Source organism: Capricornis sumatraensis, chromosome 16 (assembly GCF_032405125.1).
Source record: "Capricornis sumatraensis isolate serow.1 chromosome 16, serow.2, whole genome shotgun sequence".
Lineage (NCBI taxonomy): Eukaryota > Metazoa > Chordata > Mammalia > Artiodactyla > Bovidae > Capricornis > Capricornis sumatraensis.
This window is the reverse complement of record NC_091084.1, coordinates 23,770,166-23,786,485: the sequence shown is the minus strand read 5'-3', so window position 1 is coordinate 23,786,485 and position 16,320 is coordinate 23,770,166. Positions and strand designations below refer to the sequence as shown.

Genomic DNA, 16,320 nt, shown 5'->3' with positions numbered 1-16,320 from the left:
GTAGGAGGAGCTGGCCAAAAAAAAAACAAAAACAAAACTTTGGTCACCTGGAAATGCAGCAAGGGTGCCACTGAAAATCACTGGTAGGTTGTCAGTGTAACCCTGAAGAAATACATGAGGACTAAGTCAGAATATTGCAACCTTGGGATCCCTGATTCAGCTCTGTTTCCTGGGTCCAAAAGATCTACTTCCCCTCTCCAGTTTTAACCCTGTATATCTCTTCTACACTTTTGCTTCCATTAATTGATAATTATATACATTGCAGCAATTTCTAATACTATCCATGTCTTGCCTTTTTCTTTCCCTCTTTTTTTTTCTCTTCTAGCCTCTTTCTCTCTCCCTATTCCACCCTCCACGCTCCACAGGCACCACCACCCTGCCCCTCAGGAAAGGAACTAAAAGGAAAAAGGGAGAAAAGAGAAGATAAGAAAGGCTTTGTACAATTCCCATCTTTTTCATCTCCAGTTTATATTGGTGAGGTAGAGTGCTCTAGTCACCAAATTTCCTGCTTGCTCGACCTTTAAAATGCAGCATTCCCAACTCAGGCTGTAAGTCCACTATACTTGCCAGTTGCTTAAAAAATATTCCAGGTAACACTTCAGAAAGCAAAAGCCTGTTCACACAGAAGGAATTAAGAAAATGATGAAAGTTTGAGATAAGAATTAGTTCTATAACATACTTAACTTAGAATCAAGCAGACATAGATTGGGAATGTGGAATGGGAAGAGGAGGTAAAAAAGAGGTAATGGAAGAATAATTTGAAATGTGAGGAAAGAAAACTTTATGGCTCAGTGCTGTACATCTTTTGCTGAAGCAGATCCCATGAACTTGAAAAATAAATAAGTACCATATGTTTCCTTTATCATAAACAACCTCTGCATTTTTGCTGTTTTATCTTTTCAGGACTGAAAAAAGTCAATACACTGGTAGGCTCAGGGCTGAATTTAGAGTTAGTTCAAATAAAAAATTGGTAAAGTCTTAATTAAAATGACTTTGCTTAGAAAAAATAGATTACAAAGTTAGAATGACTACCTTGCTTTTAATAGTACAAAAAGCAGAAAGTACATCAGAAATTCCAAATCATTGACCTGGGTCAATTACAAGTACTTGTTAAGGTGTTATTATGGAAACAAGCTAGAGGATTAACATTATGTAAAGAAAACTTTCTTTGGCTCTTTTAAAGGATGGGTAGCCATGTCCTGGTTTTAATTTTTTTTTTTAATTGTTATTTTTACTTTATTTTACTTTACAATACTGTATTGGTTTTGCCATACATTGACATGAATCCACCACGGGTGTACATGCGTTCCCAAACATGAACCCCCCTCCCACCTCCCTCCCCATAACATCTCTCTGGGTCATCACCGTGCACCAGCCCCAAGCATGCTGTATCCTGCGTCGGACATAGACTGGCGATTCGATTCTTACATGATAGTATACATGTTAGTTTTAGCTGTGATGGGTCTTCTCTAAATGAAGAATGTGTGGTCCTCTCTAAACTTTTGAAATAATTTGAAAGATTTTGTATCTCCTCCCAGATGACAGATTTCCTTAGGATCTTTAATTTTAAAGGGATCTTAGAATCTTTTGAGTCCATCTTCCCATTTGATACAGAAATCTCCAGATACCTGACAGATGGCATCAAGCCTTGGTTTACTGCTTCATGCTTCACTGCCTGTCTCAGTAAAAAATATTCTTTCTTCAGTTCTCCAGGCAAAACATTCCCGAATTCACTAGGTAGCTGACAATATTTCTATCCCTTTACTCTTTCTTCTTATGCTTTTCTGGACTCTGGTTGTCAAAGTGTCTCTTAAAATATTGTTCTCAAAACTGAATGCAGTAGCCCGGATGTAGTATCAGTGGCTTAGAACACGGGCCATTGAGTAGTCCCTACTTTGATTCAGACACTCTACTCATAAGAACTCAGCCAAAGATTGTGACAGCTTTCTTTTCTAACAGCCACAGCCTATAGTTAAGATTAAAGCCAACTAAAACCTCTGGCTTTTTAAAAGTAGCAATTAATATTACCATTTTTGGGAGCAATTCCTTTGTTAAAAATGTAAATGGAAATTCTGATAGTTAAAATGTCATCTTGTTGATTTTAATTATGGTTCCAGATAATAAAATTTTTTGGATTTTTCACTCTGCTGTTTTTCATGTTGCCTAATCTTAGTTCTTGGCTGCTGCTGCTGCTAAGTCGCTTCAGTCGTGTCTGACCCTGTGCAACCCCATAGACAGCAGCCCACCAGGCTCCCCTGTCCCTAGGATTCTCCAGGCAAGAACACTGGAGTGGGTTGCCATTTCCTTCTCCAGTGCATGAAAGTAAAAAGTGAAAGGGAAGTCACTCAGTGGTGTCCAACTCTTCATGACTCGGAGTCATCTGCAAATTCAAAGCATGCTTCTATGGCCTTACTGCAGTTATTATTCTTTGTATCACTGCTCCTAGTACAGTGTGTGATTCGTAATAGGTTCATAACTAGATTGATAAACTGGTAAATAAGGCAAAGCTTGGGTCAGAATTTTAGAGCTTGTTACTAGACATCTAATTTAACTTCTAACAATTTATGGGTCAACATTCATTTGATTTGGTTTTTCATATAACTGTGAGTTCCGGGAAGATTATATGTCTAATGCTGCTTGTTGTTGTTCAGTCATAAGTTGTGTCTGACTCTTTGTGACCCCATGGACCCTCCAGGCTCCTCTGTCCATGAAATTCTCCAGGCAATAATACTGGAGTGGTTTGCCATTTCCTTCTCCAAATGCTGCTGGGGTAATATTTAAAAGAGGGTCCTCAAAAGTCTAATACCAGTGTTTCAATATATAAGCTACCATACTCTCGGTTACTTTCCCTTTAGTTCATTTCTTTCTTTTATTGTAGTATTTTACTAATCTTCCCTAACTCCTCTAAGTTGTGCACTTCTTTGAGGGTAAGGATCTAATCTTAATCATTTTTTAATTTCCTTACCTTTTCAGCAGAATTCTACAAGTGCAGTTTCTTTTGACATTTATTGCATTCAGGTGACTATGGCAGACACTGGGGATGCAAACATGAATAAGGTATGGTCTCCCTTCTTGAGAATTTATGGTTTAGAATGGGAACTCTGAAATCTATAACTGAGGAGTGAATTGTGGGTCTACCTTGGGAAAGTTGCTTAACCTTTTTCTGCCTCAATTTCTCATCTGTTCAACAGTGCACCTGCCTCAGAGTATTACTGTGGTCAGGGTAGATACATAAACAAATACTTAAAGAAGTGAGAATTAAGAGGTTTGCACAGGGAGCTCAGAGGAGAGGTGATTAGCTCAGTTTAAGGGTTCATAAGAGAGCCTTCCAAAAGATGAAAGTTGAGTAGAGTTGTAAATCCTAAGAGTCAGACATCTGAAAAATGATGGGACAAGCATTTGAAGACAAACCTGTATGAGCCATGGTCACGAAGGTAGGAAGAGACAAGATGTGCTCAGGTAACTCCCATCAGTTGTGAATATCAAGACTTAGTGATGAAAGTGTTGACAGATAAAACAGGAAGATACATAGGACCAGGTGGTGAAGGGCTCCTTCTTCCCCTTCTAGCCAAAGTGCTACTCCTAAACCTTTACACAGAGAAATTATGAAGTTGCAACTGGGCAGGAAGCTGCAGGAGTGATGGATTCCAGCAGTGGCGGTGATGAGATGTGAAGGACCAGAGAGAGATGTTGAAGATTACTACCAGGTTTTTGACAGGAGTGAAGACATACAATCAATTACTGAGAGTTTACTATGTGTCATCACTCTGTTGGGAACTAAGGTGAGTGAAATAAGGACCTGGCCTTCAAAGAGCATATAATATTTAAGTCCTTATTTCTTATCTATCTATCTATCTATCTATCTATATACATATATACACATACACACACACACTGAGAGCCTGTTAAATAATTTGTAGAAATCAATATAAATTATGTTTGTCTACTGGAGCAAAATGAGTTGTGCTAGGAGTCAGATGGGGGCTTCCCAGGTGGCCTTAGTGGTAAAGAACCTGCCTGTCAATGAAGGAGACATAAGAGACACGTGTTCGATCCCTGGGTCAGGAAGATCCCTGGAGGAGAAAATGGCAACCCACTCCAGTATTCTTGCCTGGAGAATCCCATGAACAGAGGAGGCTGGTGGGCTACAGTCTGTAGGGTCGCAAAGAGTCAGACAAGACTGAAGTGACTTAGCACACATGCAGGAGTAGGATATTTTGTGTGGCTATTTGCAAGTTCTGGACACATAATTCTGGAGCTTGGTGAGGAGATTTAGGGTGAAAATTTAGAGGTTGATAGCACTGATCTTTGCAGTCAAGTGTGTGGATGGTATCATGCAATAAAGATATCAAGACAAGGAAAAGATGTTGCAGCTACTTATTGCCTTCTGCTAGTCTAGGAGCTTGTTTCAGCTCTGGGAGATAAACTCACAGATTCATGGGGGCCAGGTTTTGAGTTTTTGCCATTGTGACTCACCTCTTAAGGGAATAAACATTACAAACATTATATTGTTGTTCTTTTCTCATCTTCAGTCTTGTAAAGAGTGTTATGTTATGAAAACTGGCACTATGGTAGACTCATTTACTAGTGGACCTGTTCTTTTTGGTCTTGTAGATATATTTTGGGAGCTGTGAATATGTAAATTTCAGTTTTTTAATACAATCATCCAGTTTTGGTGACTATTAATTTTAACTTAGTCTTAGCAGTTACTTTTAGATTAAGTGTTTGTTGAATTTAAGCTTCTTATATTTGTAACTGCAAAAATTATTTTAAGATTTGTATTTGTTTTTGGTTTTCCAGGATGAGGAATATATCCATTTGCTCAGTTCACTGACCTAAAGATAATATAATACAAAAACAAACCAATTAAAAACTGCCCCTACCTCCCCTTCAGAAAAGAGTGAAGGAGAAGATAGAATCCTACAGCATTTGTTTTGCACTCACAGGAGTGAGCAAATGGAGAAATGCAAAAGGAAATGCAAGAAGGCAAAGTGGTTGTCTGAGGAGGCTTTAAAAATAGCTGAGGAAAGAAAAAAGAAGAGAAAGGCAAAGAAGAAAGGGAAACATACTCAACTGAATGTAGAGTTCCAGAGAATAGCAAGGAGAGATAAGAAGACCTTCTTAAATGAATAACACAAAGAAATAGAGGAAAACAATAAAATGGGAAAGACTAGAGATCTCTTCAAGAAAATTGGTGATATCAAGGAACACTTCATACAAGGATGAGCAGGATAAAGGACAGAAATTGTAAGGACCTAACAGAAGGAGAAGAGAGTAAGAATAGATGGCAAAAATACACAGAAGAACTATCCAAGAAAGATCTTAATGACATGGACAACCACACTATGGTGTGGTCACTCACCTAGAACTGGACATGCTGGAGAGTGTGAAGTCAAGTGGGCCTTAGGAAGCGTTACAACAAACAAAGCTAGTGGAGGTGATGGCATTCTAGCTGAGCTGTTATAAATTCTAAAATATGATGATGTTAAAGTGCTGCACTCAATATGCCAGCAAATTTGGAAATCTCAGCAGTGGCCACAAGACTGGAAAAGGTCACTTTTCATCCCAATCACAAAATGTGGCAATGCAAAAGAATGTTTCAACTACTATACATTTGCACTCCTTTCACATGCTAACATGATAATGCTCAAAATCTCCCAAGCTAGGTTTCAGCAGTATGTGAATCGAGAATTTCTAGATGTACAGGCTGGGTTTCAAAGAGATAGAGGAACCAGAGATCAAATTATGAACATTCACTGGATCATAGAGAAAGCAAGGAAGTTCCAGAAAAAGATATGCTAAATTGATTACTAAAGCCTTTGACTGTGTGGATCGCAGAAAACTGGAAAATTCTTAAAAAGATGGGAGTACCAGACCATCTTACCTGCCTCCTAAGAAACCTGTATGTGCATCAAGAAGCAACAGTTAGATGGAGAACAGTGTGGAGATTCCTTAAAAAACTGGAAATAGAACTGCCATATGACCTAGCAATCCCACTGCTGGGCATACACACTGAGGAAACCAGCCTTGAAAGAGACACTTGTGCCCTAATGTTCATTGCAGTGCTGTTTACAATAGCTAGGACATGGAGTCAACCTAGATGTCTGATGACCGACAAATGGATAAGAAAGTTGTGGTACATATACACAATGGGATATTACTCCTCTGTTAAAAAGAATTCATTGAGTCAGTTCTAATAAGGTGGATGAAACTGGAGCCTATTATACAGAGTGAAGTAAGTCAGAAAGAAAAACACCAATACAGTATTTTAACACATACACTCCAGTGTTCTTGCCTCGAGAATCCCAGGGACGGCAGAGCCTGGTGGGCTGCTGTCTATGGGGTCACACAGAGTCGGACATGACTGAAGCGACTTAGCAGCAGCAGCAACAGATATATATGGAATTTAGAAAGATGGTAACGATGACCTGGGTGCAAGATGGCAAAAGAGACACAGATATAAAGAACAGACTTTTGGACTCTTTGGGAGAAGGCAAGGGTGGGATGATTTGAGAGACTAGCATTGAAACCTGTGTATTACCATCATGAAATAGATGACCAGTCCACGTTTGATGCATGAATCAGGGCATTCAAAGCCAGTGCACTGGGATGACCCAGAGGGATGAGATGGGGAGGGAGGTAGGAGGTAGGAGGTTTGGGATGGGGGGACACATGTAGACCCATAGCTGATTCATGTAAACATATGGCAAAAATCATCACAATATTGTAAGGTAATTAGCCTCCAATTAAAATAAATTAATAGTTAAAAAAAAGAAGCAGCAGTTAGAACCGGGCATGGAACAACTGACTGGGTTAAAATTGGAAAAGGGATATGACAAGGCTATATATTGTCACCCTGCTTATTTAACTTACATGCAGAGCACATCATGCAAAATGCCAGGCCTGATGAATCACAAGCTGGAATCAAGACTGCCAGGAGAAAGATCAACAACCTCAGGTATGCAGATAATCCCACTCTAATGGCAGAAAATGAGGAAGAACTAAGGAGCCTCTTGATGGGGGTGGGGGGAGAAGAGGAAAGTGAAAAACTGGCTTGAAACTCAACATCAAAAATAAAACTAATATAATGGCATCTGGTCCCATCATTTCCTGGCAAATAGAAGGGGAAAAGTGGAAGCAGTGACATTTTATTTTCTTGGGCTCCAAAATCCAAAAAGTGACTGCAGCTATGAAATTAAAAGTCACTTGCTCCTTGGAAGGAAAGGTATGACAAACCTAGACAGTATATTAATAAGCACAAACATCACTTTGCTGACAAAGGTCCTCATAGTCAAAGTTATGGTTTTTCCAGTTATGTACAGATGGACCATAAAGAAGGCTGAGCACTGAAGAACTGATGCTTTTGAATTGTGGTAGAGAAGACTCTGGAGAGTCCCTTGGACAGCAAGGAGATGAAACCAGTCAGTCAATCCTAAGGGAAATCAATCCTGAATATTCATTGGAAGGACTGATGCTGAAGCTGTAATATTTTGGACACCTGATATGAGGAGTCAACTCATTGGAAAAGATCCTGATGCTGGGAAAGACTGAGTGCAGAAGGAGAAGGGGGCAGTAGAGGATGAAGTGGTTGAATAGCATCGAAGACTCGGTGGACATGAATTTGAGCAAACTGTGGGAGTTGGTGAAGGACAGGGAAGCCTGGCATGCTGCAGTCCACAGGGTCACAAAGAGTTGGGCATGACTGAAAGACTGAACAACAATGACAAAATACTTCTCCACCAAGAGAGGCCAGAGAAATAAAAGGAGCATGGATCAAGAGGGAAAAATATTCTTTAAATCTAGGGAAAATTGAGCTTAAAGGAGAATTTCAAGGAGGGAGTACTTTTAATCCCTGAAAAGATGTCATGCAAGATCAAGATGAAAAGAAATCTTTAGATTTAGCCATGAAGAGATAATGGATGATCTTTGCAGAGGATTTCAGAGTACTGAGGGTGGAAGCCAAACTAGTGTGAGTGGGAAGAGGTGAGGAAAAGTGAGTATAGACTGTTCTTTCAAGAAATTTGTCTGTGAAGGAACGAAGATAGAAGAGAATGCAGAGTCAAGAAAAGTTTGGTGTTTTGTTCTGTTTTCACTGGTGGAAGTTGAAGCATTTTTGGGGAAGAGTAAGAAGAGAGAAAGATTGAAATAATGTGATTAGACCTCTATAGAAGGCAAGGAAATTTGAATGCAAGAGTCAGGAGATGAGATGCCTCCTTTACTCTGATGTGGGGGAGGGGAGGAAGCAGGGGCAACTTTGGCTGCGGGTAAGTGGGTAGTTGGCAGTCCAGGAAGTTTCCTCTGTGAGGTAGAAAGCAGATTATCTGCAGAGTGAATGTGGAGGCATAGAAAGGTATCACCGAGTTGTGAGTGTTTGAAAATCTGCTCTGAGAATGAGAGAGGAAATTGATTAGGACACATAGAAAATTTCCTGAGCAATAAGAATCTCCAGTTGAGGTGAAAAAAACCATGACTTGGAAGAGACATCAATCCACATGGTCATGGGACTTTGTTTTCTTTAATTAATTAATTCATTTTTATTTTAGTTTTTATTGCGCTGAGTCTTTGTTGCTGCATGTGGGCTTTCTCTAGTGGTGGTGAGTGGGGGCTACTCTTCGCAGTTTCACTGGCTTCTTTTGTTGTGGACCATAGGCTTGGGGCAAGTGGGCTCCAGTTGCGGCACACAAGCTTAGTTGCTCTGAGGCATGTGGAATCTTCCTGGACAGGGGATCAAACCCATGTTGTCATGGGAATTTTTGCAAATACGTTTGGTAGTGTGGTTGTCAGATTGATACAGGGCTTGAATTTGCTGGGTAGATCTGACAGAATGTCAAGGGAGTTGAGGATTTGGCAAGAAAATTGCTAAAAACGATTATCATGTAGTCAGGATATATAGGGAAAAAGCAGGAGGACTGATGGGCAAATGGAGGGCTCAAGAGTTTGGAGCATAAATGAGAGTCAGTACAGGAAAGATCTTGAGGAGATATGTCTATGCTGATATATTTAAGCTAGATGTTGTTTTAGATGAGCCTAGGATCCAGGGGATATCCTCAAGAACGGGTGATTAGAGTTAGGAGAAATGGTCTGCCTCTTTCCTCACTGTTTTCCCAGTTACTTCACACAATGCCTGGAACACAGTAAGTTTTCAATATACGTGTGTTTGAAAAAGCAAATACAAATTCTTTATTTTCTATTCCCCGTATATTATACCAATTCTCTTCCTCATATACTTCATTGCTGCTACTGCTGCTGCTAAGTCACCTCAGTCGTGTCCGACTCTGTGCGACCCCAGAGACGGCAGCCCACCAGGCTCCCCCGTCCCTGGGATTCTCCAGGCAAGAACACTAGAATGGGTTGCCATTTCCTTCTCCAATGCATGACAGTGAAAAGTGAAAGTGAAGTCGCTCAGTCGTGTCCGACTCTTAGCGACCCCATGGACTGCAGCCTACCAGGCTCCTCCGTCCATGGGATTTTCCAGGCAAGAGTAGTGGAGTGGGGTGCTGTTGCTTTCTCCCACATACTTCATTAGTTAACTATAATTATGATAAATTCTCTGAAAGAAAACTACTGCTTGCTATGAGATTGTATAACATGGGGTCCTGATTTAGTCTGGGAGTGGGGGTCAAGAAGTTTTCCTAAGGAAGTGATATTTAAGGTAGGATCTGAAGAATCAGTATGAGTAAGTCAGGGAATAACAGATGGGGAGAATCCTACCACTGAAAGTGAAAAGATGTCTAAATATCTTGAGGTGGGAAAAAGCTAAAATATTCCAACTGAATAGTAAGAATGGAGATAGAGGAATGGGCCTGAAGGGGTAGGTTAGGATCATATTATGTGAGGTCCCATGTATATAGATCTTGAAGTACATTTTGATCCATTAGACTTGAATTGGGAAAATTTGACATGCTATTGTTGTTAGCTTATAAATATTTAAAAGAATTATAATGTTATATGGATGTGTGATTATACACAGTGAAATTTGAAAGCTGAAAGATTATATTTGTTTAAGAAGTCTCCCTCCAGCAGCCACCACTTCCTTCTACACCAACTTATTCCTTTGAATTAAACAAAGCACATGAGATAGCCTTCCAAAAACCACTATCAAAATGCACTTAGGTTACCTGGAGAGAAAGTCTCTAGGGCTTCTTTGCTATTTTTATTTCCCACTAGCTTTCATGATTGGGTTAATTAGGTTTTTGCATAAGGAAAAGATAAGCATATTGATGGAATGCAAAGAAGGCAAGGAGGAGCAGAGACCTTTGGCTGACTATGGGGAAGTGAGGCTCAGGTAGGCAAGCATTGTTAACGGAGATTTTGAATTTGGGGCTGTCCTGTTGAAGCTAAAGTTTCAGGGAATACTTGTTTTCACAATTTTATCTAATATAAATCTATGTAACCCGATCCATTTTGGAGGAACTATAGGAAATAACAGGGAAAAACTCCAGAGAAATTCCGGTTTAGAACAGATGTGCACATGTGTGTGTGTGTGTACACCTGAAGCCTGGGGCAGAATACTTGTGTGGAAATTAGCAATAGAGTCCCAGACCTCTGGTGTAAGTATTTTCAAGTATAACAACCAGGGCAGAACAGAGGCCAGAGTATAGAAAACTGGTGGAGACTGACTCTGAACATTTACTCACATCTCCCTCTGCTCCCCACTCTCTCTAGCACCTAGGAGTACTTCCTTTTAAGGCTGCTTCTCCTTTTTGGGTGCAGGGCGGGGTGAGTCTAAAAGTAGGGAGCTGGTCTTAAGAGTTGGCAGCATGGTACCCAGCCTAAGCAACTAGTTATGTAGTCTGGTGCTTGGAACTCTCTGACCCTAAGGTTACCCCAACCTCTCCCCTTGATCTTGCTGGATGTTGACCCAGACTGGAATCTACCCTTTGGTCTTTTCTCATGCCAAATGTGAAGACAGAACAGCTGATACCATCAGAGAAATATATGCTCAAAGGCCAAAGCAATGAGATATTTCAAGAGCATAACTATGTCAAAAGAAAGTAACAACCTGGATTACAGATGCCACCAGAAGAAAATACATTAAATCCAATGGTTAACAAACATAAAATAAGCATACTAAGTAATTTATAAGGAAATCATAAAAGTTAAGAGGAAATACTGGACGTGAAAAATATGTATGTAATAGTAGAAGGAACAGAATAAACGTAGCTAAAAAAAATTACCTAGAAGGCCAGATTAAGAAACTCTTCTGGAAGGAAGGAGGGAAGAATAAAGAAAAACATAAAAACTAAGAGATAAAGAAGACTGTATTGGAATGCGACCTTCAACTTACAGAAAATAGGATTGTCAGAAGAGAAAAATAAAAGTGGAAAGGAGGAAATATTTTAAGAAATGTAAAAAATTTATCAGAATTAAAGAAAGATGAAAGACCTTATATTTAGGCAGTTCCACTAATGAAATGGAGGTTTAACAGGCAAAAATAAAATTCTAGAAGTTTCTAGAGAGATGGAGCAGATCGACTACAAAGGAACAAGAATCACCAGGATCTCAGGTTTTCCAAGAGCAACAGGAGATAATGGTGATATTTTTAAAGTATTGAAAATATATCCAGCCAAATTGTTATTTAACTTTGAGGGTATGATAATATTTTCAGGCATATTAAGCATCAAAAGTTTGTCACAAAAGACCCCATATTGAAAAGAATGTTGGAAAAAGTCCTCAAATAAGGAAAGAAGCAAATCCAGGAGATGGTACTAGAAGTGTATGAAGTAAAGATAATTAAATACCTGGATAAAGTTTGGTGTTGTATTTTAAAAATTACCAAGACCAAAGAAAAGAAAACGAGAAGGTATGTCTACCATCTGTTCAGTTCAGTCGCTCAGTCGTGTCTGACTGTTTGCGACACCATGAATCGCAGCATGCCAGGCCTCTCTGTCCATCACCAACTCCCGGAGTTGACTCAGACTCACGTCCATCGAGTCAGTGATGCCATCCAGCCATCTCATCCTCTGTTGTCCCCTTCTCCTCCTGCCCCCAATCCCTCCCAGCCTCAGAGTCTTTTCCAATGAGTCAACTCTTCGCATGAGGTGGCCAAAGTACTGAAGTTTCAGCTTTACCATCATTCCTTCCAAAGAACACCAAGGGCTGATCTCCTTTAGAATGGAGTGGTTGGGTCTCCTTGCAGTGCAAGGGACTCTCAGGAGTCTTCTCCAACACCACAGTTCAAAAGCATCAGTTCTTCGGTGCTCAGCTTTCTTCACAATCCAACTCTCGCATCTATACATGACCACTGGAAAAACCATAGCCTTGACTAGACAGACCTTTGTTGGCGAAGTAATGTCTCTGCTTTTCAATATGCTGTCTAGGTTGGTCATAACTTTTCTTCCAAGGAGTAAGTGTCTTTTAATTTCATGGCTGCAATCACCATCTGCAGTGATTTTGGAGCCCCAAAAAATAAAGTCTGTCACTTTTTCCACTCTTTCCCCATCTATTTCCCATGAAGTGATGGGACCAGATGCCGAGATCTTAGTTCTCTGAATGTTGAGCTTGTGCTTCTTCCAGCCCAGCGTTTCTCATGATGTACTCTGCATATAAGTTAAATAAGGTGACAATATACAGCCTTGATGTACTCCTTTTCCTATTTGGAACCAGTCTGTCGTTCCATGTCCAGTTCTAACTGTTGCTTCCTGACCTGCATACAGGTTTCTCAAGAGGTTTCTTTTTTTTTTTTTTTTAAATGATTCACTTGCTTTATTTCAGATATTGAATCATCAAGTGACAAATGCAACTGATGGTTTAAACAGTTCCAAATAATAATTTCAGGAAAAATTTCTAACAACTTTGTGGCTACTCTGGACTTTCTACCCAGCATTATATTAGCACCATCAGGACAAAATGCAATTAAATTTGCTTTCAAATATTCATTAGTGAAGCCACAATCATTTAAAGTGCTCAATAACGTATTGAAAATACATCCTGCTGTGGCTGACACCAGTTCCTTTAAAGTAACAAACAACATAACTGGTGCAGGAGCTGACTATACTGTGTACTGGACATAAATCACGAGGATCCTCTTCTTTGAAACCGCGGATGCCTCATCAACTATAACAAAGATTTTGGCCTTCTCTTCTATAATATCCTTAAATATTGTCATCTTCGTTTCTTTTGCGACACGCTCTGCTATTCTCACCCCATTTCTTCTTGTAATTCTACAGCCTCTGCAATATCAGACAAAGGTCTATTATATTTTACTAAACTATAAACCGTCTTGAAAACTTTTACAGTAGCATCAATATTTTTATTACATTATTTATGCACTAAATTAGAAACTGAGTCATTAATTGATTCCTTTAACAAATCCTGAATGTTACCATGGGCTTTAGAAACATCATGCTGCTTAATTTTTTTTCACAGAGAAGCCTGTCTAGTAGTTGTATAACTGCCATTAGGGGTTACCAAATATGCAATCCACTCCTTGGACATGTGGACATGATCTTCTGCTTTTAATCCCAAATGCTGAACTGTTGAGTAATCCTTACATCCTAATTTACCTTCTTTTATTTCAAGCCATTTGTACTGTTCTGTAAACATAACCACTTGTTTTTCTTTCCAACAATCTGGAAGCACAAGATTATCCATTTTTTTCCTTTGATGAAGATGATGGCTTTTCTTCAATGATTGGTTGTTCAGCATATTTGAAATCCAATTCCTTTGACTTAGACAACCCACAACAGTTCTTATTACTATCGCTACTTTCTGTATCTGTTTTCACCTTCTTCGCATTTAAAAAATGCAAAAAATCACCCTGTCATTTTGTCATCTTAGGGAACAAAATATCACTACCATAGGTTCTAGGCTCTTTATCATCACCACAGATCAGCTCAGTGTATTCAAGAACAGGTATTGATGGTCTCTCACTCACAAACTGGTTGTCATCTTCGTTTTCCTCCACGGTTGATTCGGACGCCTAAGGCCCAGCTGGAAGGGACACATTCTATTATCTGCCGGACTCTGCACTAGGCCGGGCCCAGCCCACCACGCATTTCCGACCCTGCGTCTCCCGTCTCCCGAATCGTCACTGCCACCAGAGCAGAAAAGCAAGAGGTTTCTTAAAACTATTGAGATTCATTAAAGAAATCGTAAGGAAATGAAGAGCAATACTGTGATATATATTTCTTATTTCTTAAATGGAAAAAACTTTAATATTGTATTTCAATTCTCCTCATATTGGCTCATAGACCTACTGCAATTCCAATAAAAATTTCAGTAGAATTTTAATGAAACTTCATAGTTTATTCTAAAACATACATATAATGTGATGTGCTTAGTCACTTCAATTGTGTCTGAGTCTGTGCTACCCTGTGGAGGCACCCTGCCAGGCCCCTGTGCCCCTGGTATTCTTCAGGCAGGAATACCGGAGTGGGTTGCTAAGCCCTCCTCCAGGGGATCTTCCCAACCCAGAGACTGAACCAGCATCTCTTGTGTCTCCTGCATTGGCAGGTGGGCTCTTTACCACTAGTACCACCTGTGATACTTGTTCAGAAAAGTTAACTTTGGGGCAGGTAAAAACTCAGAAGCTGGCCCATGTACTATATATATGGTACTTCCGTATATGATAGTTTTAGCATGACAGAGTAATGGGGAGTGGAGAAACTGTTCAATAAATATATTTGTAATAACTAGTTACTTATAATTGATTCCTATCTCATGTCATTTGAAAAAATTGAAATCCAGATAAAAAGACTTAAATGTCAAATGTTAACTTTTATAAATTTTATTGGAAAATATAGGTAAATATATTTCTGACTTTGAGGTAGGGAAGCATTTATTAAAGACACATAAAAAGCCTCTAACCATAAAAGAAAAAAATCAATAAATCTGGCTGCATTAAAATCAAGACCTGAACACCAAAAGATATCTTACAAAAAGGAAAGAGAGAAGATAGCAGCTGGAAGAGGATGTCTGCAACCCAACTAACCAACAAAGGATTAATAGCAAGAGTATATAGAGGTTTCCTCAAATTAATGAGGAAACCCAGACAATCCAATAGAAAATGGGCAAGAAATACAAATAAGAATTTCACAGAGGAGAAAACACAGATTATCAATAAATCATTATGAGAAGGTCAACTTCATTATTTATTGGAGAAGGCATATTAAAACCACAATGATACCAACTTATACCCATTCGATGGGCAGAAATTAAGAAATGGGACAATGCCACATATTGGAGAAAATGTGAATTAACTGGGTGTTTTATACAAACTGTTGGGTGTGTAAATGGGTATTACCACTTTGCAGTCTGTCATTTTCTAATGTTGAAGACTTCCACATCCTGTAACCCAGCAATTCCACTGTTAGGAGTATACCCAAGAAAAACTGTGTACAATAGGAGAGTTAAACAAGAAGGTTCCCAGCAGCACTTACTATATTCTTACTACTAGTATGATAAATACCTGCAACAACCCACATACTTCTCAGTAGAAAATAGAAAACTGTGGTAATTTCACAGAATGGCATGTTATATAGCAAATAAATAACTGCAAGCAAAAATATGAATAACCTGAGCAATACACTTTTTTAAAAAAGGAAATTCCCTAAGATTTTATAGAACTGACACTTTTATAATGTTGAAAGTTAAAAAACTAAAACACATAATTATTAGGAAATACATATATGTGATAAAGCTATTAATTTCAAAAGCAAGTTATAATAATAACTGTAAGATTCAAGGAAGGGGAAGTGGAAGAGTAGACTGGGGTGAAGTCCAAAGGTGGGCGTAAATGATTCTTGTATTTGGGTGGTTGGTTCATATGTGTTTCTCTTATTGATAATAAACAAACTCATAAATGGATACATAGTTTATATAAATAAAAACAAAAGAGGACCATTTTTAGACAGTGATGAGCTATGAATCAAAGATAATCCACTTCTGGTCAGCTGAGTGCATGAACCACACCAGCCCCCTCACTATGTTTTGCTTTTGTTGTTAGTTATCAATAATCTGCCTGACAATCCTATTTTGGGTTACTACTATGATCTCCTTTTTATGGATGCATCAAGCTAGCACGTGGTAGATTCCAGAACTTGAAAACTCATCTGTTTGACTCTAGGGCCCAGCCCTTAACAACAGGGTTAGGCTCCTGGTCATGAAGATTGTTTTAATCACTAGGATACCGACCTCGAGTAATTGTTCTGCTGAGGATAACAGTCTCTATATATGTGAAGGTAAGAGTTCACCAAAGAGTTCATTTAAGCGTTTTGCCAGAGTATGCCATGGCAAGTTGAGGAGTTTCAACATGTATGTCATAATGGAAAAACTATGTTAAAATGAAGTATCCTTGAGTAAGAAGAATTTGATTGCAAG

At 39.1% G+C, this 16,320-nt stretch overlaps 1 pseudogene; it reads right to left on the bottom strand.

The window, feature by feature from the left end:
- Positions 1 to 12,661: 12,661 nt before the first annotated feature.
- Positions 12,662 to 13,930, bottom strand: LOC138092814 (E3 SUMO-protein ligase KIAA1586-like; annotated as a pseudogene).
- Positions 13,931 to 16,320: the final 2,390 nt, after the last annotated feature.